At 37.5% G+C, this 16,861-nt stretch overlaps 1 long non-coding RNA gene and 1 pseudogene across 1 annotated transcript; both read left to right on the forward strand.

Annotated features, from left to right (window-relative positions):
• The first annotated feature begins 5,243 nt into the window (after positions 1-5,243).
• LOC143862574 (uncharacterized) lies at positions 5,244-14,343 on the forward strand. Its single transcript, XR_013240365.1, has 2 exons — positions 5,244-5,476; positions 14,004-14,343. It is a non-coding gene; the product is annotated as an uncharacterized LOC143862574 (long non-coding RNA).
• A 1,883-nt stretch (positions 14,344-16,226) lies between these two features.
• Positions 16,227-16,694, forward strand: LOC143861549 (cytochrome P450 CYP736A12 pseudogene; annotated as a pseudogene).
• The last annotated feature ends 167 nt before the right edge of the window (positions 16,695-16,861 follow it).

Below are 16,861 nucleotides of genomic sequence, written 5' to 3' on the forward strand. Positions count from 1 at the left end.
TATTTTCAATTAAGACATGAACTTGGCTAGCTTATTGATGTTTCCAACTTCTACTTGACCTTCCAGTCTATTAATGAAACTCTAAATTCTAATTAACTCCTAACCAAACTGAATCAAAAATTGAAATTCTAAAATCACCCAAGCAAATTTGCAACTAGATTAAGTCATTTTGGAAGTATTTTTCGCTGACTCCTCCACAAAATAACATATCACTTCACTTTATAATTCTTAGGAAAAGAAACTGCAAATTGTTTTAAAACTTCACCTTGTCTCCCTTCTTAAACCAGGTGATTTATTGGGTTGGGTGTTTTTTTATCTTCTTTATAGCTTACCATTGTCTCTGAGAAATGAGATTCTCACAACTTCCATATTCAGTCATCACATTAGCACCTTTCTCCATGTAGGACATTTTGTATGAAAGTTGTATCTTGTTAGCAACTCCTCGCGAACATGTGTAGAAAACATTGTTCATTGGATGATAAGAGTTTCTCCTTGATCAATTCCAGTCGTTTTTTTCGTCTTCATCGTAGACTGCGTCACCTTCACAGTTTCTTATATCATCTTTGCCATTGTTGTATGAGTTCAAAGTTGCAATTTTTTTTTTACTATGTTCTAGGTTTGATCTCTACATCCCATAGTGGCTCCATGGCCATGATTACTCAGTTTTCTCTTCCATAACTATGCCATGGAGTGTCATCGACATTCAATTCTAGGCATTTGCTTCTCTTAAATTGTACTACAAAGTTTCTTTTGATAATTTAATTGCATCCGCAACCGACTACTAAGAAGTGTAAACTAGTACCATGGCATTCAATCAACATCTAAAATTTACCATGACCACATGCACAATAGATCTAATCAATACAGTAGCACATGTCTATCTAAATTGATCTAACCATGCAAATAAACTAGAATACAAAGAGTGATTAAGACCTTATCTCGATCGGTCATGGTGATGATCGATCTGGGGTGGATCTTTGTCTGTATAGAAGTGTTGTAAATTAAAAGTCACTCGAAATCTTAGCCTCACCCCTCTCTGTTTCACCATGTCAATGAACTCAAAGGACCATTTAATGGCACTCAACCAAGGTTTCAGTAGAGGCATGGCTGAAGATCACATTTACAAATAAAGAATGATAAATCTAAGAAAAGGGACATATAAACAAATTACTGAATTTGATAAGAAACACTTCAACTCTCCACTCAAAATTAATTCTCACAAACTTGTGAGATGCAAAGGACTCAAACCTTTGTTCAAACCAAGGTTTTAACCGAAATTGGCGAAACCTAGCTGAAATTTTGGAAATTTTGTCAATTTCGGGGAAATTTGAAAAAAATATTAATTTTTTATTCCCTTCCCAAATTTCAGCCTAAATTTTGGTAATTTCGGCAATCGAAATTTCGTGTCTCCTTACTGAATTTCACCAGAAATTTCAGGATTTCGGCTGAAATTTCGGTTTCGGCTAGGTCCGAAATCATCATCCCCCCCCCCCCCGCCCCGAAACCGAAATTGAAAACCTTAGTTCAAATATATAAATAAATATTATTCCTGCTTGTCAAATGTCCTGCACGCTATATTTAAAGAAAAATAAAATAAAATCAATTTTTAGCCTAAACTAGACCTCCAAATTTCTCTAGAAATCACTTAGCTGCATTTCCTGCTTTCACTAATATTTGACCTTGACTAAAACTACCTTACTAGAATTCCTAACGTGTTTTTATTTCAAGAACCGATTGAGTCTGAAACCGATTATTGGACTCAAGTTTACATTTAAATTTGAGTCCAATAATCAGTTTTAGACTCACAATCGGTTCCGAAATCCAAGACAAACGGGGCCTAATTCTACTTTGCTGAAACTCGTAATCTAATTAACTTCTACTGAAAGCAATTTGAAATTCTAGAATTGTCTAAACAAATTAGCAGCTTAATTAAACTGTTGAAGTATAAATGATTAAATAACAGAGCTCTTTGATCAAATTTGTGAAGAATTTGATTGGTGTTGTAGGCAAAACAGAGGCAACCGAAACACAAAGATGTTTGTAATTTGGTTTGGTTCGAAGACCCAATAATTCCTTGATACTAAAAATCCATGTTTGTGGCCAACCGGAAAAAGGGGTCACATGTGCCACCTGTGTGGCCAACCCAAAGAAAGAGGGGCCACATGAGGGGGGTATTGAAGTATAAATGATTAGATAACACCAACTCTAACAGCTTAACCTTTTGGAGTAATTAGTTGTTTCACATAAACTCTCTTAAACTCTCTTTGAACATAGTCTTCTTATCTTCTCACCATGCAGCTACAGAGCCTTACAATCTACATTAGTAGTAACCCTTCGGCTGAAAAGAAAAATACATGGGTAATTGGATATAGAGTTGATGAAGGAACCAATTATTTCATGTTGCAAGAATTGCACCAAAAGTTCAAATTTGCTACACAAATTAGCCCTTGCGTGAAAAAATAAAGATATAGGAAATTGGTTAAGGAATTGATAAAAGCACCCTGAGTTGTTATAAGAAAACCTCTCTGTTGAGAAAATCCGCCGGACAAATCCAATCCGATCGTGCACAAATTAAACGGAAAAATAAAACAATAAAAGAAGTCATAAGATGCACACCAAGATTTTAAGTGGCTCAGCGAAGCCTATGTCCACAGGTAAAAAACACGATATTCCACTATGAGAAAAATAATATACAAGGATTAAAATGGATTTAACCAGGGGCGGAGGCACATATAGCATGAGGGGGGCCATGGCCTCCCAATGACTTGCAACCTTCCGATTCGATCAACACGGCCAATGCACATATATAGCTTCCAACCCGTTGACTCACCTAGTCAATCTTAAAGATGGATCTCAATCCATCCTTTCCCACGCAGGTACTGTCATCCTCTCACCACCGCCTGCAACCTGGAAACCTGTCTCCACACCAACTGCGAAAGAGACCATACATGTGTGCACACCATTACCCTGTTCCTATCTAATCATCGAGATCTTAGGAACACTAGTCACCGTGTGCCAGACCAGACGATATAGTTTACCACACTTCTCTGCTTTCATTAGAACCATACAGCCGCGTGTGATTTTCATGGCTCCACCTACAGCTGAAAACCTGCAACCCAAGTCCAACCGGCCAAGTGACACTAGATTCTTTCACATCTTTGGGACATACGCCACACCACCCAAAGTAAAACCACTCCATTGAACATCTCGATATTCACTGTCCCAACTGCCACTACGTCACAAGTAGACCCGTTATTCAATGACACTACACCGGCCCTTGTCTCTTAGAACGTATCAAAATATTCCCTCCTTGAGTATATATAAACAGAGCACCCTAAATCTAAAATCCACTCATCATGAGGAGAAATGTGATTACTTGTGGAGACTGTGAGAACATCTCCAGCCACTTTGCCCTGCTCATCCGTTATCGCCACCACCATATTCATAGCACCATTGTCCGTCGGGTCATCTTGCTTTGAACAATCCTGCTTGATGTGGCTATATCCTTGCTATGGTAATATTACACACCCTTTCTACTGACCCTGGATCTTGACCAGCCTTTTCCTGATCCCCCGTCAGATGACCTTCCTCTTTGATTCCCACCATGAACAACTAACCCATGCTCTTCACTTTCACCAAGAACATATTTCTTCTGCATCTCATTCGATAAGAGCAACGCCGTAACTTCCTCCAACTTAATTATATCCTTACCATACAATAAAGTCGTCATCAGATTATCATACGAATCAGGAAGCGAAGCAAGAATCAATAGGCCTTTGCCTTCTTCCTTCAGATTTTTATCAACCTTGTGGAGTTGATCTACAAGCTCGTTGTATACTGTAATATATTCCAGAAGATTCCCGCCTTCCTGCATCTTCAGCTCTTACAACTGTCGCTTCAGATACAACCGATTGGCCAAGCTTTTTCACATGTAAAGCTTTTCCAACTTCTCCCACAATTTAGGCTCATCATCTTCATCCATAATGTTAACCATAACGTTATCTACCACACAGCCAAATCATGCTGGCCGCCTTTGAGTTCATGTCTTCCCACTCGGCATCCGTCATATTCTCCGTCTTTTCATCATTTCCCTTCAAAGCCTTGGCCAATCTCTGTTGAACTAGGATGCCCTTCACCATCATCTGCCGTAGGGTGAAATTGTCATTTCCGTCAAATCTGTTGATGTTGAACTGAGTAGAACTTGATTTTACCGTCATTACATATTACTTCGCACTTATCGATGTAGTGCTTCACCTCGAACAAGAATCTTCTTGGCAACCTTTCCACTCCTAAATATCGCTCTAACCGCAATCCAACCACAACACCCCACGATCACTCCACTTGGCCTCGCCGATCGCCCCAACCACAGCTCTGATACAACTTGTTGAGAAAATTCGCCGGACAAATCCGATCCAATCGTGTACAAATTAAACGGAAAAGTAAAACAATCAAACAAGCTACAAGAAGAACAACAAGATTTTACGTGGTTTAGCTAAGCCTAACTCCACGGGTGAAAAAACGATCTTCCACTATGAGAAAAACAATATACAAGGATTAAAATAGATTTAACCCAAAAACCCAAAACTTGCAACCCTTTCCTTGCTTTTCTCACCTAAGATCATATAGAATAACCTGAGAAAAAATATGAAAGAAAACCCAAAGAAGAAACCCACTTTCTCTCTCTCTTTTCTCTTGGCTAGCCGACACACCCAAGCCTCTCGCTACTCTTGCCGTTTCACACTGACACGAGAGAAATCCACTCTCATATTCAGATCACAGGCTTCCAAAACCGAAAAGAAACTTCTTTCCAGTTTTGTCTTCCACCCACATGGTGGGACTAAGGCAACATTCCTACACTCTTTTTATTATTTGAGAAACGTTAGATTCACAGGCGCCCTTGCAAAATAAGGGGCAAAGGCCACCAAAATTGCAATCATAACTGAGTCTAATGGTTTTTGACTAATGGGGCACAATATAAGTAGGTTGTGCCCAAAAAATCATTTTCATAGGATGATCCCAACCCTCCGATCTACAGAAATTTCCTCTGTAGATTAGGGAGGGATGGGATCATCCTACGGAAATGATTTTTTTGGGCCCAACCTATTCCCGGCCATAAAACGGACGGTTGGGATCATCCAATGGTGTCATCATACAGTACTTTTTGAAGAAAAAAATAATACTAGTACAGGTTTACATTTATAGTGAAAGGGGGTGCGTACTGCGCACCGTGTACACGATAAAAAGAGACGTATCTTTTACCCTTCCCGCTTTCATTTTTCTTCCTGCCGCGCAACTCTCACCCTTGAAAACAAAGACCTAAGATTCAAAAGAATGAAAACAAAACAAAAATATATGAATGAAGGTGAAAAGCTTGTCTGAGAGAGAAGGATGTTGGGAACAAGGAGACCCTGTTCTCTTGATTGCTTAGAGCGCCCTTCCTCAAAAGTTCCCAAAGAGGATTTGCTCTCCATCTACGGTATCTATCTCTGTTTTTCCCTTTATTTTATTTCCGAATTATGTAAATTTTGTTAAGGAAATACCCATATGGAGAAATTTTGTGAAATTGGCTTCTGGGTTTTTATGTATGCGTTTAGTTAGACATGGGTTTTGAATAATTGGGAAAATCATCTTTTTATTTATTGTAATCTATAGAAAATGATGTAATGGTGATGAGAACCAAAGATGAACATGATGGGCTTTGAAATCCCTACAAAGAAAAGCATTTGATTTGAGATTTAGCTATAAATGGTGGAAGTTACAGCATTCCTCCTCATATACATGTTCGAAACCAAAGGGTAGAGATTGTTGATCTGGATGTAGGCTTCAGCGTAATGTTTGTGATGACACTTCACATCTTCTTTTATGTGAAGTATATGATCTGTCTTTCTTAACTGTGTTGTCCTCTACTATTTCTTTCCCCAAGTAGATCATAGTACAAGCGGGAGGATAGAAGTTGCGTAAGAAAGAATATTTGAGCTGCGAATCTGCAAAATGTGCTTTCGAATCTTGTGTTTTTTATACAAATGGTAGGGTTTATTGGCAATCAGAAAACATAAAGAAAATGACCAATACACACTAAACAATCACACAAAATTTGCTGCAAGGAATTGACACGGTTTGTCATGATGTATGACTATGTCCATGCGCAAATAGACCAGCATAGTTTCCACCATGTTCAAAGAAAAGAAATAGAAGAGACAGTCCCCCCCCCCCCCCCCCCCCCCCGTCTCTCTCTCTCTCTCTCCAGTAAGTATGAACGCTTTCTCAAAATTCTGCCTCTCTCTTCATCTCTTTCTTTCATGCGGATCCTACCTACAAAAGCCCTTTTAGAATAGCTTTTTATGGTCATAATATCACAATTCACAAAGTAATGCTTTGTGGATTGTGGAAAAAGACAAGCTAATGCCGTTAAGGAAATGAAATTGACGATAGGTATACACCAATGCTAATAATGTTTGTTAAACAACCATGAGCAGAGATCACTCTAAAGATATGTTCATACTTGATTCTGGTTGTTCCTACCACATGTAATGCCACCTACAAATCTTTCAATGGTGTTACTATGATGATGGAGAATGATATCCCTTGTCTAAATATTCACCAAGTCAATCATCGACTCACCCAATTCAACTTGTTTATGGCACAATCAAAACCTCCTGTGACTCTTCGAGTTAATAAAAACAAATGATCGCATCATGATTGGCGTGCCTGAGATGATTTGTTTTTACATGGTTGAGTTCTTGTCCGGGTACAAGATTGGGGATAGAATAATCAATATTATGTTTCATCATGGAATTGCCAAGATGTTAACAGGTGCTAACCATGCTCTTGACTTGATGAAAAATATGACTGCTTTGGATTAGTTAGATCCATTGATTGTTAATACACAACTGTATGAGGTGCCCAGTTGTGAAAAGGAAACAGATTGGGAACTTGAACGAGCTTTCTGGGAACACAATGACAGGAGTCGATGTGTCCGCGTTAACGAAGATGATTCAGACTTGACTCCTTTGTGGAATATGTGTTTAAGTCACCCTTAGTTTCAAAACTCCTTGTCATCGTGAACTCCCCTCCCTTTTAACTGGGCCGTGTCCCCTTTTTTCCCTACAAAATCAATCAAAACTCCTTTGATACTCCCGAGTTATGGCCACATCAATAGAATACTCAGCCGCGTCAACCAAGTCGTGCAGAGTTGAATAGGATTTGGTCTGGGTGAAATTTAGTGTGGTTATTGATGAAACATAAGTCTCTCTTGGGAAGCGTTGTAGGGTGAAATTTAGTGTGGTTATTGATGAAACAGAAGTCTCTCTTGGGAAACGCTGTAGGGTGAAATTTAGTGTGGTTATTGATGAAACAAAGTCTCTCTTGATTATATCCATTTTAGTTTTGGGGGTCTTGTCAGCTTTGAGTGTTGGATCTCTTTATTTTTGTCCTTCATAGACAATTAATGGAGGAAGGTATAGGCCTATACCTTAAAACGAAGGTCGAAGTGTTCATCCCATTTAAATGACGGAAAATCATTGTCAAAAAGCATTCAAGGAAGAAGGTGAATCACATGATGACTAACATTGGTGGCAAAAGGTGAATCACAAATGGACTAACAATGGTGGCAAGTACACTTAACATAGTTTCAACAGTTCTATAAGGATGAGGGGATTGTTCGTCACTACTAATTAGGGACAATAACAAAATGGTGTTACAGAACGCACGGGAAAAATTCTATTGGAGAAAAGCACGCAACATGTTAAGCAATGCTGGTTTTTACAAGGACGAAGGGTTTGTTCGTCAGTAGTTCAAGTACGGACCCGGGAACAGCTAACAAAATGGTGTTGCAGAATACATGGACAAGATTCTCCTAAGAAAGCACGCAACATGTTAAGAAATGTTGGTTTGTTGAAGGACTTCTGCACAAAAGCAGTGAGCATGGCATGCTTCTTCGTTGACAAATTCAGCTGGAGAGGTTTGGATTAGTAAACTTGCTAATGATGCTAATTCAAAGATATTTTATTACCCTGTCTGTGTTTATGTTAATGAGGATGAATTTGATCCTAATGCCAATAAATGCAAGTTTAATTTGTTATGCTGAGTGGGCAAGGCATATACTAATATGTTGTGGTATCCGCATCCCAGTTATTAATAAGTGAAAACTTTAAATTAAATGAGTCTGCCATGCCTAAACCAAGCAAGTTGAGTGACAGAACCTGTAATTAGAGTACGGATGATCCCGTGCAGGTGGAGTTAGAAACTCTTAGGCTCTATAGAAACGAAGATAAAGATGTTATGTTGCAATAGCCTGAAAAGAATAGTAGACCAAGAAGGGGAAAAAAACCAAGGAGTGAACCGATAAAATATGGTTTTGAGGATTTACAATTTTTGCATTAAATATTGTTCACGAGGTGTCCACTTTTTAGAAGCTGTGAAATTGGAAACTATAAAGAGTGGGAAGCTAATGTAAGTGAGAAAATTGAATCTCTTATGCAAGAACCAAACTTAGGATTTAGTCAAGATACCAAAGGGTAAAAGGGTCATTGGTTGCAAATGGGCCAACAAGAAAAAAGGGGATAATATCTTGAAGCTGGTGGTGATAGATACAAATAATGGTTAGTAGCAAAGATTGTACTCTTAAAGAATTTATGGATCTTAATGAAATGTTTTATCCAATTAGCAAGCTCACTTCCTTTTGTGCCTGTTCGTTCTTGTTTCACTGATTGACTTAGAGCGTGAGCTGCTCGATGACACAACAATTCTCTTATGCAGTCAGTTAGAGTAGATATGCACGCATCAATTAGAATGATTCATTGTTCAAGGCAATCTAGATAACTAGATAACATTCATGAGCTGAAAAAGTCATTGTATGACTTAAAACAATATGATGCAAGACTATTGAATGTTGAAATAATATTTCGCTCTGTTACCAAATTGATGCAGGACGATCGAAGGTATATTTCTTACCATTGCACGATGCCAAATTTGATGGATGATGGGTCTATAGAAGGGACACTAGGGGTGAAAAGGATGGGTTAAAATTAGGTTTTGGTTCCTAAATTATGTTATGAGATTGGAAATATATTTCTACTAGGTTTATTGTAGGTTTATAGTGACGCAAACATATGCTGGGAGGTTTTTAAAGGATGCTCGGAAGCTTTCGAAGGATGTCGGGAAGTTGTAAAATGAGTTTTGTCCGACAAAACGAGAGAGACGCGTGATAAGGATGGATTTGAATGATGTTTTTACGCTTGAGAATTTTTTGAATGGATATTGTAGGGATTTTAGGTAGGAGATAGGTGAAAAAGAAAATGCTAGATAGGTTTAGGGTTTTCAGGAAGGTGGTTTATGGGATAAAACTATAAAAAAAATCATGAAAAAGAGATAGAAAGGTTGGAATCTCACCAACTAAAAATCCAAGGCATCGCACCAAGGGGAACCTAGGCATCACACCATAGGGAAAATCAAAACATCTGACCTTTGCGAGAGTAGACATCACATCCGCACAAGAGGAAAAACTTCAAATCATTTCATCCATCATAAAATCACATAGAATTCTCTTTTTTTGAAAAGTGCCCTAAGGCTTATAATATATAAGAAAGAAGAAGAGAACTAGTACTTTCTCAAACCCTAAACAAAACCAATACCTTTGGACCAAACTACCATCTTACTCGCTTCTTACTTAAAAATCCCGTAGTGCACATGTGGACCTCTTTAAAACATACATAACTCAAAACACTTAAGCTATATTGATGTAAAAAGACTATAATACCCCTACTATAACTTAAAGGACTTAAAGACACCTAAAAGACACTTGAAAATTAAAATATCGCCCTACGATGGTCCCCGTCACAATCTCCTCGGTAGTGATAGAAAGTGACATATTTATGGTAAACCAAGGCTCCACAAGAAACAACTATGACGATTATGTTCACTATAAAAACATTTTTGATTATTTGTCATTTATCTGTTATTATATGTTGCTGACATGTTGATTGCTTGAAGGAACATGCTTGAATTCATGAAAGTTCGGGATCCAACTTAACAGGGTATTTGAAATGAAGGATTGTGTGCTGCAAAGAAAACTTTGGGCATGGAAGTTAATAGAGATAGGAGAAAGTCGATAGGTTATGGTTATCTCAGAGGAATTACATTGAGAAAGTTTAACCAATCCTACATGGAGAACTCAAATCCGCTGGGTATCCTCTTGATGTGCATTTCAAACTTTCTATTTACCGCAAGTATGGAAAACAAGAGGGAGTAACATGTCATGCATTCCTGATGCAAGTGATATTGGGAGTATAATGTACTTTATGGTCGGTAATTGACTAAACATTTCACGGGCAATTGGTTTGGTTAGCAAGGCATTGGTTTTGTGTTTGATGGGCACAAGAATTTAATCAACAATGTTGTGAGATTTTTGGATGCCTATAATGAAGATGGGTTGGAAAGGAAAATCCCACTACAGGCTATGCTTTTACACTTGTGTGTTGGCCCATAGGTTGGAACCTGGCATTTCAACCAATGGTCTGTTTGTCTATGATTGAAAAACATGACTAATTGGTGACTTGGGAATATGTCAAAATACAAGTGTTGTGCATTGTGATAGCTAAAGATCAATACACTTGATGACAAACCAAGTTTACCTTGTGAGGACCCAGCATATAGACATTCATGTACTGGTTGATGTTCAAAACAGTTAGTTGGAGCTGCCACATGGAATATTGGAGGAGATTACCAATGAGGGCATGTTTGGTTACCAGACAAAATTCCTGGAATTTTTTTCCGGTGAAAAGGATTTTTCCAATGCTTTATAAATGCCTTTTTTCAGTAGAACTTTCAAGCTAAAATCCATAGAAAGTTCTACCTAAACTCATTTTTATCTAGAAAAAAAGCAGCCAAGAAAGTTCGGAGAAATTGTTTTCAAGCGAAAAAATTCAGGAAAAATTGTCCGTTAATGGGAAACATGCCCTAAGTACCTCTGTGGAAGCTGGAGTTCATGCCAGGGTGGAGACTGCTGTATGTGACTCTTAAATTCTATACACCTAGGGATGTCTTTGATCTTCTGCATTGCCCATTTCTTGTGTATGAAGTTAAAACAGCATTACTGTGAAACGACCAATTACTCCAAAAGCTTAGGCCATTGGAGATGGCATTATTTAATCTTTTATACTTTACTCCCCCTCACGTGTGACCCTCTTTTTAGGGTTGGCCTACAAGTGGCATATGCGGCCCCTCTTTTTGAGTTGGCCATTACCTGTGGATTTTTAATATCAAGGAGTTCTGAACTCAGAGCCTGTAGCTCTGGTACCCTGTGAAACAACCAATTACTACAAAATCTTAAGCTGTTGGAGAAGGTGTTATTTGATCTTTTATGCTTTAACAATTACGATGATCATATAGAAGCAATTCTGAAATGACTTCTGGGATTCATATGAGACAAGAGGATGAAAAAGTGAGAACTTGTGAGAAAGTGTTTGCGAGTTCTTGTTTGTGTGTGGAGCATGTGATTAGTTACACATTGTCGTTGTGATTGAACACTATGATCTATTTACAGCACCTTTCCTGGAGAAGCGCAAGAAGTACGAAAAGATTAGCACCTGGTTTTACCAATGTGGATGATTGGTAGTATAAAATATTGATCTATCTCTTGCAAGCATCACACATTTCCCTCCGTAAGCAGACCATTCTTTAGATTCTACTACAATTATTTGTCATATTATTAGTAGCAACAACATTAATTTCCATGCCTATCACGGTCCATCAAGGAAATAGCTAGCCCTAGTAAACATTGCTGGTAAGTTGGATATCAACAATGGTATTATTGAATCACAATGTGGTTTGAACTGCTTCAAACTTAGCAATTGTCTATTAGTGAAAAAAAACAGCCAAGAAAGTTTGAAGAAATTGTTTTCAACAGAAAAAATTCAGGAAAAATTGACCGTTAATGGGAAACATGCCCTAAGTACCTCTATGGAAGCTGGAGTTCATGCCAGGGTGGAGACTGCTGTATTTGATCTTCTGCATGGCCCATTTCTTGTGTATGAAGTTAAAACAGCATTACTGTGAAACGACCAGTTACTCCAAAAGCTTAAGCCATTGGAGATGGCATTATTTAATCTTTTATACTTTACTCCCCCTCACGTGTGACCCTCTTTTTAGGGTTGGCCTACAAGTGGCACATGCGGCCCCTCTTTTTGAGTTGGCCATTACATGTGGATTTTTAATATCAAGGAGTTCTGAACTCAGAGCCTGTAGCTCTGGTACCATGTGAAACAACCAATTACTACAAAATCTTAAGCTGTTGGAGAAGGTGTTATTTGATCTTTTATGCTTTAACAATTACGATGATCATATAGAAGCAATTCTGAAAAGACTTCTGGGATTCATATGAGACAAGAGGATGAAAAAGTGAGAACTTGTGAGAAAGTGTTTGCGAGTTCTTGTTTGTGTGTGGAGCATGTGATTAGTTACACATTGTCGTTGTGATTGAACATTGTGATCTATTTACAGCACCTTTGCTGGAGAAGTGCAAGAAGCACGAAAAGATTAGCACCTGGTTTTACCAATGTGGATGATTGGTAGTATAAAATATTGATCCATCTCTTGCAAGCATCACACATTTCCCTCTGTAAGCAGACCATTCTTAAGATTCTACTACAATTATTTGTCATATTATTAGTAGCAACCATGGTTTTAAATTTCGACCTAAATCCGAAATTTCGGATTTCGGTGGAGACTGACACCGAAATGGGTAAAAAACGAAATGGTCATTTACTTCGACCGAAATTTCGGAATTTCGGTTTTTCCGAAATTTAACCCAAAAAATCTCTTTTTTAATATTTCACTGAAATTTCGACCGAAATTACCAAAATGGCCGAAATTTAATATTGAATAAAATATTAGTTTCGGGTTTGGTACTAGATTTCGACCGAAATTTCGAAATTAAATTTCAAAATTTCAAGGTCCGAAACCGAAATTTTAAACCTTGGTAGCAACAACATTAATTTCCATGCCTATCACGGTCCATTAAGGAAATAGCTAGCCCTAGTCAACATTGCTGGTAAGTTGGATATCAACAATGGTATTATTGAATCACAATGTGGTATAAACTGCTTCAAACTTAGCAATTGTCTATTAGTGAAGATAAAAAAGAAAGAGAAGGAAATACACAAGATTGCATAGAATAGTGCATGACTCAAAAGGGATTTAGATTTGAGATATAATTGTTTCTTTTGTAACAAATGATTTAGATTCTCCGTCTCTATCATTGATGTTATGAGTGTGACCCTTCTACTGAATACCCAAAGGGTGGTTTCAGAACAATGAAGATACAAATCACTAAAACTATAAAGTTTAACATCTGTTGTCACAACATGTTATGTGATCTCTACACTAGTTTGCAACTCATGGATTATCTGGCCCCTCTAAAGGGGTTAGTGCCCCCTTTACTTGTGATATCTCATGCATAAGTGGAGTTATAATTTAGCCATTTTGGAATGTTGAAACTGGAGCTATTCTTAAAATAATTTTTCTGAATTTGAATGCTGGTAGTTAGGGAAGAGAAAGATCAAATTCACTTTAAATCTAAAGTAAGCAATTAAGCTAAAATACAAATATAAAATGAGAAATAAATTCTTTTGGAATTGCATAGCTCCTGCTTACAAGGATAGGAGTCCTTCAGATAGCAGAATTTTACACATGTACACAAGAAACTACAATAGTTTTGAGATGATATATACAGCTATTCAAATTTGTCATTTTATTTCAACAATTTCATGAAAAATAAGTCTCCGGAACCTATCAATGAACTTAGAGAATTTCAAGCTTTTGCCACTTCCTTCCTATCTTATGTTACTGCTTATAACTAACTTTGATTATATGTTTTGGATAAACTAATAGAAAAGTCACTAACTATATATCGATGCAAGTCATGAGTAATTGTTAGCTATCTTGTCTCTAGTAACCCAATCCTAAAAAAATTATCTACTGATTTGATTTTATGTTCTTATTTGTAGAGGTTACACTTCAGAAACTTAGACTTGGTTCTCGACGCCCTTTTTGCTCATCTGCAGATGGCTCAAAGACGGAGGCCCCACAGTCTGCATTAAATGCTTCACCCATTTCATCTACTAGTAGTGAAACAACCCAGTTATTGGAACAAATGGAAGAAGACTCTTCATGTTAACTTAAATTGTATTATATCGGCATTTATCACAGATTGAAATGTTCCTGTAAAATGAGATTGCTTGTATGCATGTACTTCTTATGTAGCTTTTAGATGATGTTCTTTCGAACTTTCCATAATATATCATTATGCCATTGTCATTTCAAAATGAAATGCATTGAGTTCATTTACTTTCGCTCTCGCTGTCATGGTTTTTGTGTATACAATGTTTCCACTCTTTTTGTTTGTCTTCTCCATTTTTGTTGTTTCTTTTTTAGGAAAAGACAGACAAAAGGGATTGGAAATATCAATTCCCTTTTAGTTCTTGACCAAACTAATTGTTGTTTACAGAGGGGACTCTATTTCTTTATAATTAGAAAAATGTCTCAGTTTTCCACATTGAAACTTTCAAACTTGGGGGATACTTGCCTTGATGACTTTGTGCTGGACTCCTAAGGCTATGTAAGCCTTAATTGTAGCAAGATTTAGACATTATTTTGATACTTTATTATGATGTCTCTCAAATGTGACATTTAGGGATTTGATTGGTTAGCAGTCACGATCATAGTAGATTTCTTCATACCCGAGGCCCCTCCATGTCATGTAGGGGTGTTCGTTCGGTTATAACCGAACCGAATAGACCGAAATTTGATAACCAAAATAATTTCGGTTATCAAATTTCGATAACTAAAACCGAACTGAAATTTCCAAAAACCGAACCGAAACCGACCGATTAAAAATTCGGTTATTCGGTTATAACCGAATAGTGGGAGAAAAAGAGGAATAAAAGCAATATTTTGGTTTGGATCGGAGGGCTAGGACCATTCTATCGAAATGATTTTTTGAGCACAACCTAATTAAGTTGTGATCAATCAAATTAACAGTTTTGATCATCCTACGGAGTGCCCGTATAGTACTTTTTTTTTTTTTTTTTAAATAATGGTTTTATCCATAATTTTGGTTATTCGGTTAACTGATTTTTTTTTGAGATAATCGACCCCGAATAGCCGAATTTCCAAAAAAAAAAATAACCGAACCGAAAAGGAAAAAAAACGAACCGAACCGACCAAACCAATTCGGTTCGGGAGTGACAGTTTGTCAGAAAAAAAAATACCAATTTTCCTTTTACTTCCCTGCTATAAGTGGTATACCTTAGGGATTTTTTTTCTGAAATGGTATACCTTATGGATTTTGATTTATGTTTTTTATATTTCTTCTTCTTTCAATGAAAAAAAAGAAGAAGGGCTGTGATATCTCCCCCACCCCCAACAGAAATCGTTTACTTTTATGCTTTTGGAGTTAACGGTTGCTTCTCCACCCCTTGATAAAAGTTTAACGAAAACTGTTAAAGGGGGCGGGGGGATATCACTGCCCAAAAAATATATGAGATATTTTGCATGATATTGAAGATATTTAACAAAGACCCTGTCATTTGGGTTTCAGTCAGAACCATGACAATTAGTCGTCTTTCCTACAAAAAACCTAACCTTTTAGGCTACCATGTTTTAATAATAAGACTAACTCGCCTTGTCTTTTCTTTTTTAATTGTCTACTGAGAGCTTTTTTGAAAATTATGATAGCCTTTAACCAGGGACGGAGCCAGGAATTTGCTCCACTGAGGGAGTGGGGGCAAAGAATGGTTATTACATAATAATTAATAAATTATTAACAATTGATAATTAATAAATAATTATAAAGTTGAAAAATCAAAGATGACAAATTTTAATTCAAGTTGCTTTCAATTTAAAAATAAAAAATCATTCCTCATATATTTGCTATGGTCCTCGATTAGAGAAGCACAAGGAAGGTCTTTTTCTCTTGAATTCTCAAAGTTCTATGCAGCATAGTAAAAAATGCAAGACAACTTTACACCATACTTACTGCAAATCATAGACCCATTTGTACCTAGTCAATCTCATGAACCAAAAGAAAAAAGTTGTTTCTTATTCACAATTACTTTTTGGCATCTGTGCATAAAAATCATAGACCCACTCGCCCCCCCTGGCTCCGTCTCTGGCCTTTAACAGCTGGTTAAATTATCAAATACAAGGTTAGTTCGTCTTATTATCAAAACATGGTACCGTCGTTGTGCACAATCGAGTGGGTCCTCTCGGGGCTCTTTAAGAATCCAAGAGTGATGAGGAAACTACAACAAGAGTTAGAGACGGTTGTGGGCATGGAGCGAATAGTGGAGGAATCAGACTTGGTTAACTTGAAGTACTTAGACATGGCGGTGAAGGAAGGCATGAGACTCCACCCTGCAGCCCCTTTGCTCGGTCCTCACGAGTCCATGGAGGACTGCACTTTTAATGGTTTTGACATACCAAAAAAATCTTGTGTCATTATAAATAATTGGGCGATTGGACGAAACCCAAGTTCATGGCTGAATGCTGAAGAATTCCGGCCCGAGAGGTTCATAGGCAGCAATGTGGATGTAAAGGGCCTCGATTTCCAGCTTTTTCCTTTTGGGTCTGGACGTAGAAGTTGCCCTGGAATGCAATTGCGACTCGAATGCAATTGGAACTCACAGTGGATCGATTAGTAGTAGCGCAATTGGTTCATTGCTTTGATTGGGAGCTTCCAAAAGGAATATCTCCAGCTGATTTGGACATGACAGAAAAGTTCAGCCTCATTGTGCCGAGAGCTAACCATCTGTTGGCTATTCCTACTTATCACCTCCGTAAATCTCAATAAAATATATATGATGTA

Source organism: Tasmannia lanceolata, unplaced genomic scaffold (genome assembly GCF_043159265.1).
Source record: "Tasmannia lanceolata isolate RefF3 unplaced genomic scaffold, GAP_Taslan_0.1 ptg000037l, whole genome shotgun sequence".
Taxonomy (NCBI): Eukaryota; Viridiplantae; Streptophyta; class Magnoliopsida; order Canellales; family Winteraceae; genus Tasmannia; species Tasmannia lanceolata.